The sequence below is a fragment of the Girardinichthys multiradiatus genome, chromosome 23 (genome assembly GCF_021462225.1).
Source record: "Girardinichthys multiradiatus isolate DD_20200921_A chromosome 23, DD_fGirMul_XY1, whole genome shotgun sequence".
Lineage (NCBI taxonomy): Eukaryota > Metazoa > Chordata > Actinopteri > Cyprinodontiformes > Goodeidae > Girardinichthys > Girardinichthys multiradiatus.
Genome location: NC_061815.1, coordinates 47,793,174 through 47,807,435, shown reverse-complemented (window position 1 = coordinate 47,807,435; position 14,262 = coordinate 47,793,174).

The following is a 14,262-nucleotide window of genomic DNA, read 5'->3' as shown; positions in this document are numbered from 1 at the left end:
ATTTTGCAGGATCATTGTTTAAAAGTGTGGACGTATCATAGCAGGATTGAAGTGTTCATATCTTTTACTTCCAACCAGGAGACTGGAAAATGGCCACCAAACTGAAAATCAGGATCCAATTCACAATCCATAAAGCAGAGGTCAGCAGTGTCATTGAGTTGTCTCCACTGTAATGGATGAGTGCTCAGCCTACTCATCTTTAAAAGAGAGAGGCTTTGAAAATGACCAATGCGCGGGTCTCTGATGGTTCTTCATTAGATGTAATTGTCTGTAAGCTCAGAAGTCGTGTTGTCTTGTATAAACTACACACTGCTCCTCAAAACGTGCAGGTGTTGGAGCCTTTTGCAGCACCAGACCACTGTATCTCGCCCTCCACTCGCTAGCACACTTCTCGGACAAAGGCTTAATCCAAACTGCTGTCCAAAAAGGGAATGGCCTGTGAGAGGAATGTCTTGGCCAGATAACAGACATCAGTCTCTAAGTCCTCACAGGCAGATGAAGAAAAAAACTTCTTGACCACACTGTTAAAAGCATTTCATTGTTGAACGGCAGTGAACCATGTGATTGGTCAGCCAGTGTGCCAAGTTTGTGCATTTTACACAGCTAATGATTACTATCACAATCAATAATGCAACAAAAAAAATAAAATCCCAGTTATAAATTTTGAGGCTATCACAGATGCATACTCTGCAACTTTGCAACTTATGTTGGGAGAAACTACAATGCAAAACTTGGAGGTGTGCAGAATTTAGGGTTGTTTTTTGTAAATACAAATACTCAAGTATGCAGCTAGAACTCCAAAGTTGTACAGAATGTACCAGACTTTTACCAGAATGGTAATAAAAACACAGCAATACTGGAACACAGGATCAGGATCATGGTATTCCATATATATCGTAACCAAAAACACCCATAGGCATGTTTGGGCATATCTAAAATTAAGATTCTAAAAACTATCATCAAAGTGCTCAAGCTGCAGAAAACTGAGCAGCTAAAGGGTCAAATGTCTTTATTCCATGGTTACACAATAAGGACATTTTAGATAATAAAGGCTAGAAAAAGGGAAACATTATCGTGTGGTAGTGATGTGGTGCCCTCACAGTAACCTATATCATGGTTGTACTGACAACAACACCAGAAATAATGAGAGAGTCTCCTTTCTGGAACCCGAGACCGTCCGGTTACTCCTCATCAAAAGAAATCGTGACAGACTGAATCCCAATAATCCATCTTCACAAGAGTTCAGAGGAGTTTTACAGCCCTCGCGGGTTACTGTGTCCTCACCCGGGAATTGAGTGCGCTGTGGTTAGAATACAGAGGAGCCCATAGAAATAACAACTGCCTACAGTTACTGAACCTTTGCTTCCAAGTCAGTTTTAGGTTCACACTAAAGGGATTTAGAAATTACTCTATAGATCCCTGCCATTTTAAAGCACCAAAGCACAAAATCATTTGTATCATTTTTAGACATCAAATGAAGCCATGACAGAAAATCAGTAAATGGACAAAAATATTAAGACTGTACTGGCATTAAACATACAGCATGGGGTAGATGGAAGTTCTGGAGTCAAAACCCCACTATTCTTTTTTTTCTGCTATAATAGTAGTATGTTGATTTATAAACCAATTTAAAGAGTTTATACCTAGATTTCCTTAGAAAATAGTCCCCTAGCCTTTCTAAGAGTGGTAAGGAGGCGGCTCTTTTGCAGATTGGTCAGAAGTCAGAGCCGCCTGCAGCTGACACCTGTAGTCCATCTGATGTCTGGTAAACCATCTGATGTCTGATTAAGATGAAGTTCATTTTACTTTCTCTCTATTTCCTCTCTATTGCTGCAGAGATCAGGTTAGGACGAAGCAACTTTTATGTGGTAAATTGTATACTGATGAACATTTTGAATACCATTACAGCCAAGCCCAATTTCCATTTATAAAGGTTATATACAACAAGACCACAATTATGCATAATAAGCATGCATCCAATAAGAAGATAAACCAACTCTGAGGTGAAGGAGGGTGGGTTCTAATATTTAGCAAATATATCTGATATTTCTGTTTTGCTTGGTAGTTTAAAACAAACTACAATAAAAATAAACAGAGACTTTGTAAATTTGCAGGGAGTGATTGGATTTCTGTGGATTAATAATGGTTACTATATACCGACTGCTGTGGGAGGGCCCAGAAATTCAGCATACGTTTCTAGTGAAGTATGAAATGTCCTGGCCAGAAAGTACTATGTTCTTACAGAGTATGTACAGTCACTGAGTCTGACGTTTGAAGCTATGGTTGTCAACCAGAAGCAAATGGACTGCAGTCTGAGTCAACTGTCAGTTTTCACCAGTAGAAGTTCAGTTTCTTTGATACTTGTCTGCTGTGATAGTAGGATGAATGCGGTAATTTTGGTCGTACTTAAACAACTGAGACAAAACGTTAAGCAACTGATTTAGTGGTCCATCTAAGTTCTGACTCATTATCAAAAGAACAAGACTATGGATGCTCATAATCACCCTCTTCTGCTTATTTGGGACTGGGTCGCAGGGGCAGCAGTCTCAGCAGAGACACCCAGACTTCCCTCTCCACAGACACCTCCTCCAGCTCTTCTGGGGGAAGCCCAAGATGTTCCCAGGCCAGCCTAGAGACATAGTCCCTCCAGCGTGTCCTGTGCTGTCCTCTGGCACTCCTTCCAGTGGGATTTGCCTTAAATACCTACCAAGGGAAGCGTTCAGGGGTCATTTGAAACAAATGACCGATCCACATCAGCCGACTTCTCTCGATGTGGAGGAGCAGCAGCTCTACTCCGAGCCCCTCCTGGATGAACTCCTCACCCAATCTTTAAGGGAGTGTCCAGCCACCCTGCAGAGGAAGATCATACCTGCCGTTTGCATCCGGGATCTCGTTCCTTTGGTCATGATCCTGACCCGAGACTCTTGTGTCACTCTTTTGATGTGTTTTGCAGACTTTTCGACCAGGTCCCTCTTGATCTCAATAGGGTTTTCATCAGGTTAAATAAAGGAAAAAAAATGAAAAATACCCGAAGTTCATGACCATAGGAGAGGGTAGGAATGTAAACCGGCTGGTAAATTCAGAGCTTTACCTTTTGGCTCAGTTCTCTCTTCACCAGCACTGCGATGCACACTGCATCCAATGCACGATCCATTTGTCAATCTCCTGCTCCATCTCCCCTTACTCATGAATAAGAGCCAGGAACTCCCCTCAGACCTGGAGAGGGCAAGCCACCCTTTTCCGGTTGAGAATCATGGCCTCGGCTTGGAGGAGCAGATTCTCATCCCCGCCGCTTCGTACTTTGCTGCGAACCTCCGTGGTGTATATATACTGTAGGTCTTGGCTGGAGATCCTGGGTGCAAGCAGCTAAAATACGTTTCCGCCATAGTGTGGCCAGAGATGAAATAAGAAGGGAAACTCAGGACAGAGCCCATTCAAAAGGAATCATCAAATTTTGGGCCAAATGTTTTGGGACGAGACCCTAAGGCATACCCAGTACCTGCTGGTGGGACTATATACAGTATATAGTCAGTATATATAGAATTTATCCCTTCTGGCTTGGATGCAAATATATATTTAATTTTTAAATAAAAGGCTATGTTCAGTCAGGTATTTTGCTTTCTACGTGTTTGGTGTCTTAGCTGCAGCAATTTGTTTTTCATTTTAAAACTTAAAAAAAATTTAAAAAGTAATCCCTGAGCAGCCATGAAAGAGTTAAGTTATTCTAAACATTTTCTCAACTCTTCATTTAATGTGAAGGTTTCTGATTTTCTGCGATAGATGCGCTGTGTTGAGTCTTTAGGTCTAAAAGCAAAGGGCAGTGCCTTCAGTAAGAAACTCCATGTATATATTTGAAGGATGAATAATGCCTCCTTTTCTGAGACACAACTTAAATACATAAAAGGGAGATTTTTGCTCCAATAGCATTCAGATTCTGAGGCAAACCTAATGCACTCACAGCTCACATCTCTTTCAGGGCAATAATCGAGTTAGTTCAGACATAATCACGTTATTCAGTGCTCCTCTTTTGCCTGTGATTTAACATGCAAGGCTGCTGTTGGAAAGGTATGCTTCATATACAGTACAATACTCGTTTTCTTCTGGGTTTTCTTTAAAGCAAACAAAAAAACCTGCAGAAATCTTCCAATCCAACTTCTATTTTTGTCCTCCCACACATACACCAGCATTGATTATGATTATATAGTGATTATGCATTCTGCATGCCAGCCACGCAGCAGAGGAGGGGAGGGGAGCATTACGGGGCTTGGAGACTGTGGGGCCCCCTGCTGAGATGAGAGGGAAGGTAAGAGCCAAGGAGAGGGGAGTGTGGAGAAGGCTAACCAATCCACTCTGTACTAGGAACAGGACCAATCATGGCTGTGTCTCAAGGCTCTGTTGCTTCTTATTTTTGTCTAATTGTCCTTTTTCTTAACATCTCTGTCCTGTTTACATATCTCTTTCTAAAAGTGCTTTCCTTCTAACTCTTACCCTGAGGTTTTCACTGCAATCTGACTCATAGATCATCCAACTGGGCCCCATGAATCTCTTTTACCTCTAAACTCCAGAGCACACCATTCAGTGGCTGCATGAGCCCTGCCTCCTCCGCTCAACACTTTCTTCCTTTCTGTTTCAGTGGCCTCTCCTTTTACACAGTCAGATTATTATTCTGTCTGCGGTCACTAAGGAGATACACACACCATTCATCACAATGTACAAATTCTCAGCGCGGAGATTTGGTTAGGCTCTAATTAAAAAGCCCTTCCACTCGTTTTCTTGAGAGATAATTGGACTTTCATCACACCAGGATGCCACATCCATAGATACATTCTTTTCTTCCAAGGAGCCTATAGGATAAAAAATAAAGTCAAGGGCTTTATACCGCTTTTCTTCAGGGTGCCAGTCAATAATTAAAGATATCGTGATGCTTTTTCTTCTTCTTTAAACAAAAATTCAAGGAAATGAGTGGAAAACCATTAATGCTAATACTAATATCTTTAATTATTAATGAAAGGAGAGTTTCTCTCACATAAATAATCAAGTTTGGTCTCAAGTTTGGGTGTTCATATAGAATTGTCTTTTAAGTAACCAAACTAATGCAGGCCATACTGCGCTCCACACAGTCTTTATAAGGTTCTGATGAGAGCTTGAAGGCCGTTGAGGTTTGGGCCTGATAGGAGACAGCTGGAAGGGTTGAATTATTGAAGAGCACGGACTAGCTCTGAAACACAGGCCATGTCCTCCCAGCTGCTCCATGTGCTAAAGCCGACACTTCACCAGTCATCAGACGTGTGCAGCTAACAGGGTCCATCTGTTATTGAGGCGTAATGAACCATGTAGAAATGAATCACTGCCACTTTATTAGTGCATCACAATGGTAATAACTGTGCCATCCGTGCAGTCACAACAGTAATAATTATGTTATTTGTGATTATAATGATGATTAGAATGCAGATGATGGAAGTGGGAATGATGCTGATGATACAGGTGATGTGTGTCTGTAATGATGATGACAATGCACAAATACATGATTTGAAAAAAAATGGACTTGTGGAAAACCTTCACGTTTGCGCTCATTATGCATGCATGAAGTAGGAATGATTTGCATACTAGCAGTGGACGAGGGGGACCTGCCGGCTCGAAGAAAAATAACAAAACATAAAACTCGCTGTAGCTGTAATTGTTGACAGTTTCATGTAAACACCTGCCATAAGGAAAACTCATCATTCTAATGTACAACAGGCTGGCGCTGAAAGGCGCAACGAGTGCAACCTCCAAAATCAATAACCAGCATGCCTTTCATTACATAAGTGAGATCTGTATTCATCTCAGAGATATATATTTATCCCACTTATACCCCTGGTCTAAGAGTAAATTCATTTAGTAATGATTATCTGACTCAGGTAAAACCATTTTCATTCACTTGTTACCCTGGGTTAGTGACAAGGGCACAGCAGGGGTCAATTTTCAGCAGTTTTTAGTTTGCATTTGCACCATCAGCACTTGGCCTGGTTTAAATGAGAAATATCCACTTGCTTTAAGATCGTTTTATCAGAGACTTCACAATGACAAGAAACAGGAGTGTGTCTTGGCTTTTGTACTGATGCTTTAACTTGAAAGTCGACAGAGAGGTTGTGTGTGGGCGTTCAGCAGTGTCTTTACCCTGGAGAACTGCACTTAGATAAAAATACCCAGCCCCCATAGCTGCCATTGGGGTAGGTCTGTATATCCAATGGTTTTTTTTGTCTAACTTGGACAGTTTTATTCATTGTTGATATTTTTCTATCCATTTTAAGCAACATTTGTGTTTTGTTTAAATAGTAACTTCCTTGCACAGCCGAAACAGAGAGCAAATCTTATGAAAATCTTGAAAACATCAAGTTAAACAACAAAACTGTTTTAAAATTTCCCTTTGTTCCTTGTCTTCCTCATTTTGTTTGCATGCTACCAAAATCAGGGTTTACAAGACAAAAACTAGGAAATAATTTCTTCTTACAGTTTTTTTCTCAAAATGTATGAAATATTTTTTTTTATTTTACCCTAAATTTCCATGTTAAACCAATTCATGCAACTCTAAATAGGTTGGTTAGCATAGAAGGTTTTTATCTCCAAAGTGGAATTTAAAGCTTTTATTGTGAAACAAATAAAGAGAAATGCTGCTGTTGTTCAAACTGCCAGTCAATCGTATTTATGTTGGAGGCTTCTGCAATCACAATTTCTGTTTGATTTAGACGCGTCTTTGTTAAATGTTTATTTAGTGTAGTGTTTTAATGCTTTTTCTTTGCCCTTACTTTTTCTAATTTTGTTTTCTTTTATTCATCTAACTCATTCCAGGTAAGAAAGCATTCTTAATCTGTCCTGCTCGGTCAAACAAAGGTTTTCAGTAAAATTAAAAGTTGGATTTTCTAGTGATTTTGCTCATTTGTCCCTTTCACCATTTAAAACCTTAGTAGTTTTTGTCCTGTCATAAAAGGAGTCTGCCACAGGCCTTTATGTACAGAAGATGTGTTTGTTTGAATCTAAAAAATGTGACATGGATTTGTATTTGTCCTGCTTTACTATTATACTTTTAAGTGAAATCAGTGCAAGCAGCTGCCTTTAGAAGTCACTCAAGAAGTAAATAGAGTTCACCTGTGTGTGATTTAATCTATGAATTAATGCATCTGATCAGTCAAGACCTCAGAGATTTGGTAAAGGAAATTAGAGAACAAGCAGCATCATCAAGACTAAGGACCACAGCAGACAGGTCAGGGAGAAAGATGTGTAGAAGCAGTTTTAGTTTCTAAAACAATATCCCAAGCTTCGGACATAAACTGTAAACTTACCAAGACATGGCTGTCCAGCTAACCTGGAAGGGCAGCCATAATCAGAGGAACAGACAAGAGGGACTTGGTAACTCTCAATTAGTTGCAGACATCCACAGCTCATGTGGAGAAAACAGTTGACACAACAAATCTGGCCCTAATGGAAGATTGGCAAGAAGAAAGCCATACTTGAAAGAAAGCAATAAGAAGTCCTATTTGTAGCTTGCAACACATCACATAGAGGAAAAACAAACATACGGAAAAAGACACTCCAATCAAACACATAAAAATAATCAGCACATGAAAATACATAAAAATATTTAAAAGTTAGGATTATGGTTTAGAATTTTTCAAAATGTTGGAAAATGGCCATGTGTGGGCCTGAAAGGATCTGAAACAGAGTTGTTTTCTTCTCATTTATGTTTTAATAAACAGAGGTAAACCTGTTTTACAGTAAAGGTCATTAAAATAACAGCTTGAACATTTGTCCAAGCAGTATTCAACTTTAAATATTAAAAATATAATTTCAGTATTTGTAAAGGTCAGTGTGGCTTAACTAATATTGAGCAAAACCTGGACCAAAACTAACTACAGATCTAAGAAAAAAGAAAACCCACTAAAGACTGTGGTTGCTGGGCAAACTGCCAACCCACAGAGATCCAAGGTGGGTTACTCTGTGCTTATTTTATACAAACATATTCTCAATCCATCCGCATCGAGCTGAAATAAGCCAAAGGGAAAACAGATTGTTGTACATATTCTTGTGTGTGTATGTTTTTTTTTTTTTTGTAAAGACACTGATTTTCTCTTTGTGAAATGTGTAGAGTGTAAGTTTCTGTCGTGTTTAGCTCTGTTAGAGGTGAAAAAAAATCTTAATGAAATTCATTTAACTCCTCAGGCTCATCGAGATAAAACAGTTACCAGCTGCATCCCACAAGGGTACATTTGGAATTTCACAGACCATAGAGTTCGCTCCCCGTTTCATTTACACAGCTTTTCAATTTGTTTCTCTCCGTTTCAAAGCAGGACGATAATTGTAGCTGACACTATCAGAAATCATTTTGTCCATCGTTACGAGATAATGTGACACAAGTTTTTTGTCAAGTTGATGTAATTACCATCTGAATTAATAGCGTCTGGGCCTTCGATCAGGTTTGCTCCAACATCAATTACAGCTACTGAAACCCTTGCAGTGTCACGATTGACCATTTTACTCCCCAGCAGTGATAGTGTATGTACACTGCAGTGTGACATCTTGTTTCCATACAATTACTGGAGATGTGGGCTATGCTTGTTGAGTCGGGCAAGTGTTTGCATGTGGAAACCAAGCGCTCATCCTCTGAGAAGTTACTCTTACAATGGGAGTTCTCATTAGCAGCAACATCAGTAGCTGGAGCTCAGCATCACACCCTTGATCTTTGCTTTACTTATGGTAGGCCTTTTTTCTGTTTGACTCACACATTTGCAGCATTATATGAAAATTAATCGGAGTAAACAGGTTGCTTGGATGTTGACTGGAAGTGAACACGTTTTCTGTTCCCTTCTTAAACTAGCTGTAGCAATGATCATAGTTTGCCATCTTAGTCCTACTCTAATTAGCTGCAGCAAGGATCTGCAGAGAACAACATCTTTGCTGCTCTGCAGGGGGTAGCAGAGGGTCAAACAGAACTGAGCACCAAACAGCAAACAGCATCTCGCTCCAGTTAAACAGCTGCTAAATCCATGGAAAACTAGGCGACTTCAGCTACAGGGACTTGTTTGTCATGGCCATGTATCTTCTATTCAGGAAAAAAACATTTTGTAAGAGTTGCACCTACACTGAGCAGAGGTATGTTAAGAATGAGGAACAGTTTGAGACCATTTGGGATGTGGATGGTTGCTGTGAACATGTGGACTTCTGATTCCTGTCCTGCTTCGGGGAGAGCCCTTCCATAGCAAAATACTGATCCCTTTCAAAGACCCCCCGATGGGTGTGTCAGAGCATTATCTCACTCTATGCGCCATAACTGATATAAGCCAAATGTCTTGTGGCATGAGATAAAGCTTCAAACCTCTGCACTCATTAATTAGTAGTATAACACGACTCTTGAAATAGAGTCAACTTGGCATGAACAGAAAGGCGGACTGGTATCAGCTTCCATGTTCTTTCCCAAGATACATTTTGTCTTTAGATTGATCAGAAACAATAAGTGGTGAATAAGATCAAGGTCTAGTTAAAGAAAACCTCCTGGTCTTCTTTACATTTTGTTACATTGAGTGTTACTTTGAAATGAGTGTATATCATTCAGGTTTAATGTGATAGTTAAACACAAGGTTCTGCTTAATTGTGAAGAGGAATAATATATGTTTTCAACATCTTTTACAAATGACAATCTAAAGTCTTTTGCTGTTGTTACATCTCCAGGCTTCTTGGGGTTTGTCCCTACCAGCTAAGAAGCATCATAGGTCCTAGGTCTTTCTTGAAAATAAGACCCCACGTCTCAATGGGGCTCGTCTGTAGACAGTCATATGCAAAAATTTAGAATATGTGTTCCAGTGTGGATTGTGTGTTGAATACCCTTTAAGCATTTTTAAAACAAAAAGCCCACATTTCTGTATTGAAACTTTTTTTTTTATTGGTCTTATGTAATATTCAAATCTTAAATGTATTTTCATTAGCTGTAGGCAGAAAGTCCTCGTAATTAACTAATAAAGGCTTGAAAACAACAGTTTGTTTGCAGTTAATCTATGTAATGGGTTTCACTTAGTCAGCTAAATTACTAAAATAATGAACTTTTCAACAATATTCAAATTTATGGAAAGGTTTGTAAATGCAGGTTTTGAATTAATGAACTAACTGTGAATAGATCTATGTATGGCTTCGGTTCACCAATAGCTTGCTTTTTGCCACTATTCCATTAAGACCATATTTGTGGCTTGCACAACTAGTAGTTATACACATCAGCTTCTCCCACTTGAGCTATGGATCTCTCCTACCATGGACCTCTCTGCTTGGGATATTGCTTTCTAACCTAATCCTGCTTTGAATTTCTCCACAACTTTCTCCCTGATCTGTCTGCTGGGGTCCTTGGTCCTAATGATGCCCTTTGTTCTCCAATGTTCTCTAACAAACCTCTGAGGCTAGAAACAGTACAGTTGACTTAAAATTGAGATCTGATTACACAGAAGGACTATGTTCACTTCTTATAAAGGCAGTTGGTTGCACTGAATGTTATAAAGGGGTGTCAGAGTAAAGGGGGCTGAATACATCTGAAGCAAGTTTTTAATTTTCTATCAGAAAACGGTTGGATGTTTTTAGTTGTAGGTGGGAAATGTGTAAAACATTATTGGGTATGAATACTTTTGCAAAGCACTGTACATATGCAGCAGCAGACTGCCTGTATTAAGGTGCCATAATTCTCAAACTACATTTAACTTTTTTTTTTGCTTTTGCTTCTAAGAAACCATCTATTAAGTATCATAAATAGGGTAAATTCAGACACAAAAAGTCAGTTTCCTAATCTTTAAAATTGTTTAAAAATGGCTGTAACAATAATTTAATTAAAATTCAAACAAACAAAACACTGCAATGAACTGGTGACCTGTCCGGGGTGTGTCCCGTCCCCCGCCCCATAGACTGCTGGAGATAGGCACCAGCTTCCCCACAACCCACTATGGAAGAAGCGGTAGAAAATGACTGACTGACTGACAAAACATACATTAAGAGTTACATTATTGCATGTTCTCACCATAAAACCCCCAAAGGTAAGAGGATTGATTGCATGCCCCTGTCTTCTTTTGCTCTAATAAAGATCTAAGCGATAGCCTCTCTTGGGGATACTCTGCTGTTTCACCAGTATGGCATATGATCCTGTTATGTAACTCACCACAGTTTTTACCAATGGACATAAAATGCACTTAATTTGCAGTGGATTTGTGCAGCAAAGTTCTCTGTGATTTCACCACATAGAGAATCTGTTCGTCAGGCTGGTAAATTAGTCGTCCAGCTTCATTTGGAAGAAATCATGCGGGGAAACAAACAGTTGTGAGATTTTCAACTTTTCTCCTCCAACATGACATCAGTAATTTCAACTTCGGTGTGAGGAACTGGAAATGACACAACCTCTGCCGTGAAACATGCTGTGAAAACTGTCATGGCTTTTAATGTTTCCATGGCGTCGTCCAAATTATTCATAATGCATGACAACTAAACAGATGGCGAGGCATAAATGTAAGTCAATGTCATTGATTTAGTGATAGATGCCAATCAAAGTGCTGCCAGTGATGGCTTTGATGAGGAGGGGATGATGAGAGTTAACATGTTTCATTATGCTTTCTCATTATCTGGAGAAAGGCATCAAGTTTTCACAAATGGACCTCAAGCCTTCACAACAGCTTCATTTGAATTCAAATCAATAGTTCTCTCGCTAACCTGAAAGAAAACAGTGATTAAAATGGGACCACAATTTTCTCAGCACTCTGGAGGACCTGCTCCTTTGGCTTTGCACGAAATTTAATTTAGAAATCAGCATGGCTTTAAACAAATCTTGACTCAGTAAATGAGCGAAGACTGTCTTTTTGGTGAGTGAAGTTAATGGGGAGAGGAGAGACCTGACTGGAAGCTCTATTGCCAAGAAAATAATTTGATTGTGGTGCTCAGATTGGTTATTTGTCTCAATAGTCTAAATAATTCCTCCTACATTCATCCTAATTAAAACAGCTGGATAGGTTGTATGCCAGAGAAAAGCAGCGGCCTCTGCTCAAATCATACTGACACACATATGATTGAATTAATTTGAATTCTTTAATTTTTGCACTGACTTAACAAAGTATTTATCTGCTTACAGATTTCTACTGTTTTTGTCACCCATAAATGTTTCAGGATAACCTGAATAAATAGAAGAAGCCTTTTTCAAATGCTTTGATTAATTAAGGGAAAAATATATCCAAAAAGTCCCAAAGCCTTAGAAATGACTGTGTTTGTTTCCAGACTGATTGATGTCAAGGACTTTGTTTTTCTTCTGTCCTTCAGTTTCTTCAGGTTGGGGTATGGTGTGATATTTGCTGTTATTTCAGCTTTTAACCTTGTTCTCTCTTTTCCCTTCCTAGAAGCTACACCTGGCCTGGCTCTGTGTCTGCCTGTGACACCTTTCTGGAGAGGGGCATCGTCCGAGCTTCTGCTGGCAACAACTTAATGCTCAACCTCTACAGATGATCCACATAACCCTGTTTTTTAGTGTTTAACCCTTTCTCTCTCCTAGACATGGCGATTGACTGAGCTTAACTGTAACAAACTCGACGTGCTCTCTTTCAGACTCTAACCTTGAAAACTGGCTCAGAGTTTATCTGTTCTTTTTTTTTAGATGAAACGACTAAAGGAGCTACATCCATTAACATTTACTTTTCTTTCCCATAGAAAGTACTCTTGGATCAGTGCTTCTTTGTTCTCTTTGTGTCTCTGCTCTGTTCTCTCTAACCCCCAGTCGGTCGTGGCAGATGGCCGCTCACACTGAGCCTGGTTCTGGTTCTGCTGGAGGTTTCTTCCTGTTAAGAAGGAGTTTTTCCTCTCCACTGTCGCTACATGCATGCTCAGTATGAGGGATTGCTGCAAAGTCAACTCCAGTGACTGTCCACTGTCTCTACATGCTCATCCAGGAGGAGGGAATGCTGCAAGTCACTGACTGGATGCAATGTGCTGGGTTTCCTTAAATAGAAAACCTTTTTTTCCAATTTGAATAAAAAGCTAACTCCGACTGCACTGTTCAATGGTTAGGATTAATTGGAATGTATGTACTTGGCTGTTGTGAAGTGCCTTGAGACAACATGTGTTGTGAATTGGCGCTATATAAATAAAGCTGAATTGAATTGAATTGAATATTTAAGCCTACTTCATGTTGTCAGACAGTTCTGTATAAGTAACACCTTGACTATACAGTTCTGGCAGTAATGCAGTCTGTGCGTGTCTAATGAAATTTAACTCAGCTTTCCAAAACTTTATCAGACTTAATTCATGATTCAAAAACCAGGAAGTTACATTTTCACACAGACTCAGGTTGGCTTGGGTCGTTTTTTCTTTAATAAATGAAACCATCATTTAGAACATGCCTCTTGCATTTACTCAGGTTATCTCAAATCAAAATTAACTCGATGTTCTGAAACATTTAAATGTTACGCAAAAGCAGAAAATAAGTAATAAATCTGAAATACAATTTTTGAAGCACTTTGTGATTTAGGCTTGCGAGACGGGCGAAAACTTTCTGAAATGTCCGCACACGAGTGATACAGAAGCCAGCAGGAACGAGGGCACAAAGTAATGGAGGTTGTAAAACCCCATTGTTTCATTTTAAGAAACTGGATAGTTTTGGGATATTATTGGTTTCAGCAGGTGCGGTGTTTAGATTAGGGTTTGGTGTGAAGCTGAATGGGTAGATCAGAGTGGGGACACCAGAATAAACATCCTGCAAGTAAATCAAGAGTAAATCTGGTTCTGATTTTTACCAAAATAATCTTATACATCAGTAAATAAGATTTTGGAAATGTTTGATCCATATTACTCTGCTGACGGTTTCTAAACACTGATGGTTTTAAAACTAGTGATAATATAAGGCTAGTAATTGCAGACCTTTTTGCTGTAGAGGGAAGATTATCTTTTTACGGTTTTACAATGATTTGTTGAATTGTTTATAAACTATTTATTAAAAAAAAGAACATATTTTTTTATGTTTAACTTCATTAAATCAAAATAATGATTGAATATCTTTTTCTATAACAGAATGGTGCTTGTTAGACAATTCATCCACATGGTGTGGTAAACTGTTTGGTAAACATTTTGTTCAAGTTTTTTTCTTGGTTATTATTTTGTGAAAACAGCGTCAACATAATGACAAGGGTAAGGATCTCTGAACAGATCTTTTAATGCAAGTTATATTCAGGTGGTTGGTAGGATTTGGCCGGATTTTTGTTTAATGAACAACAGCATAGT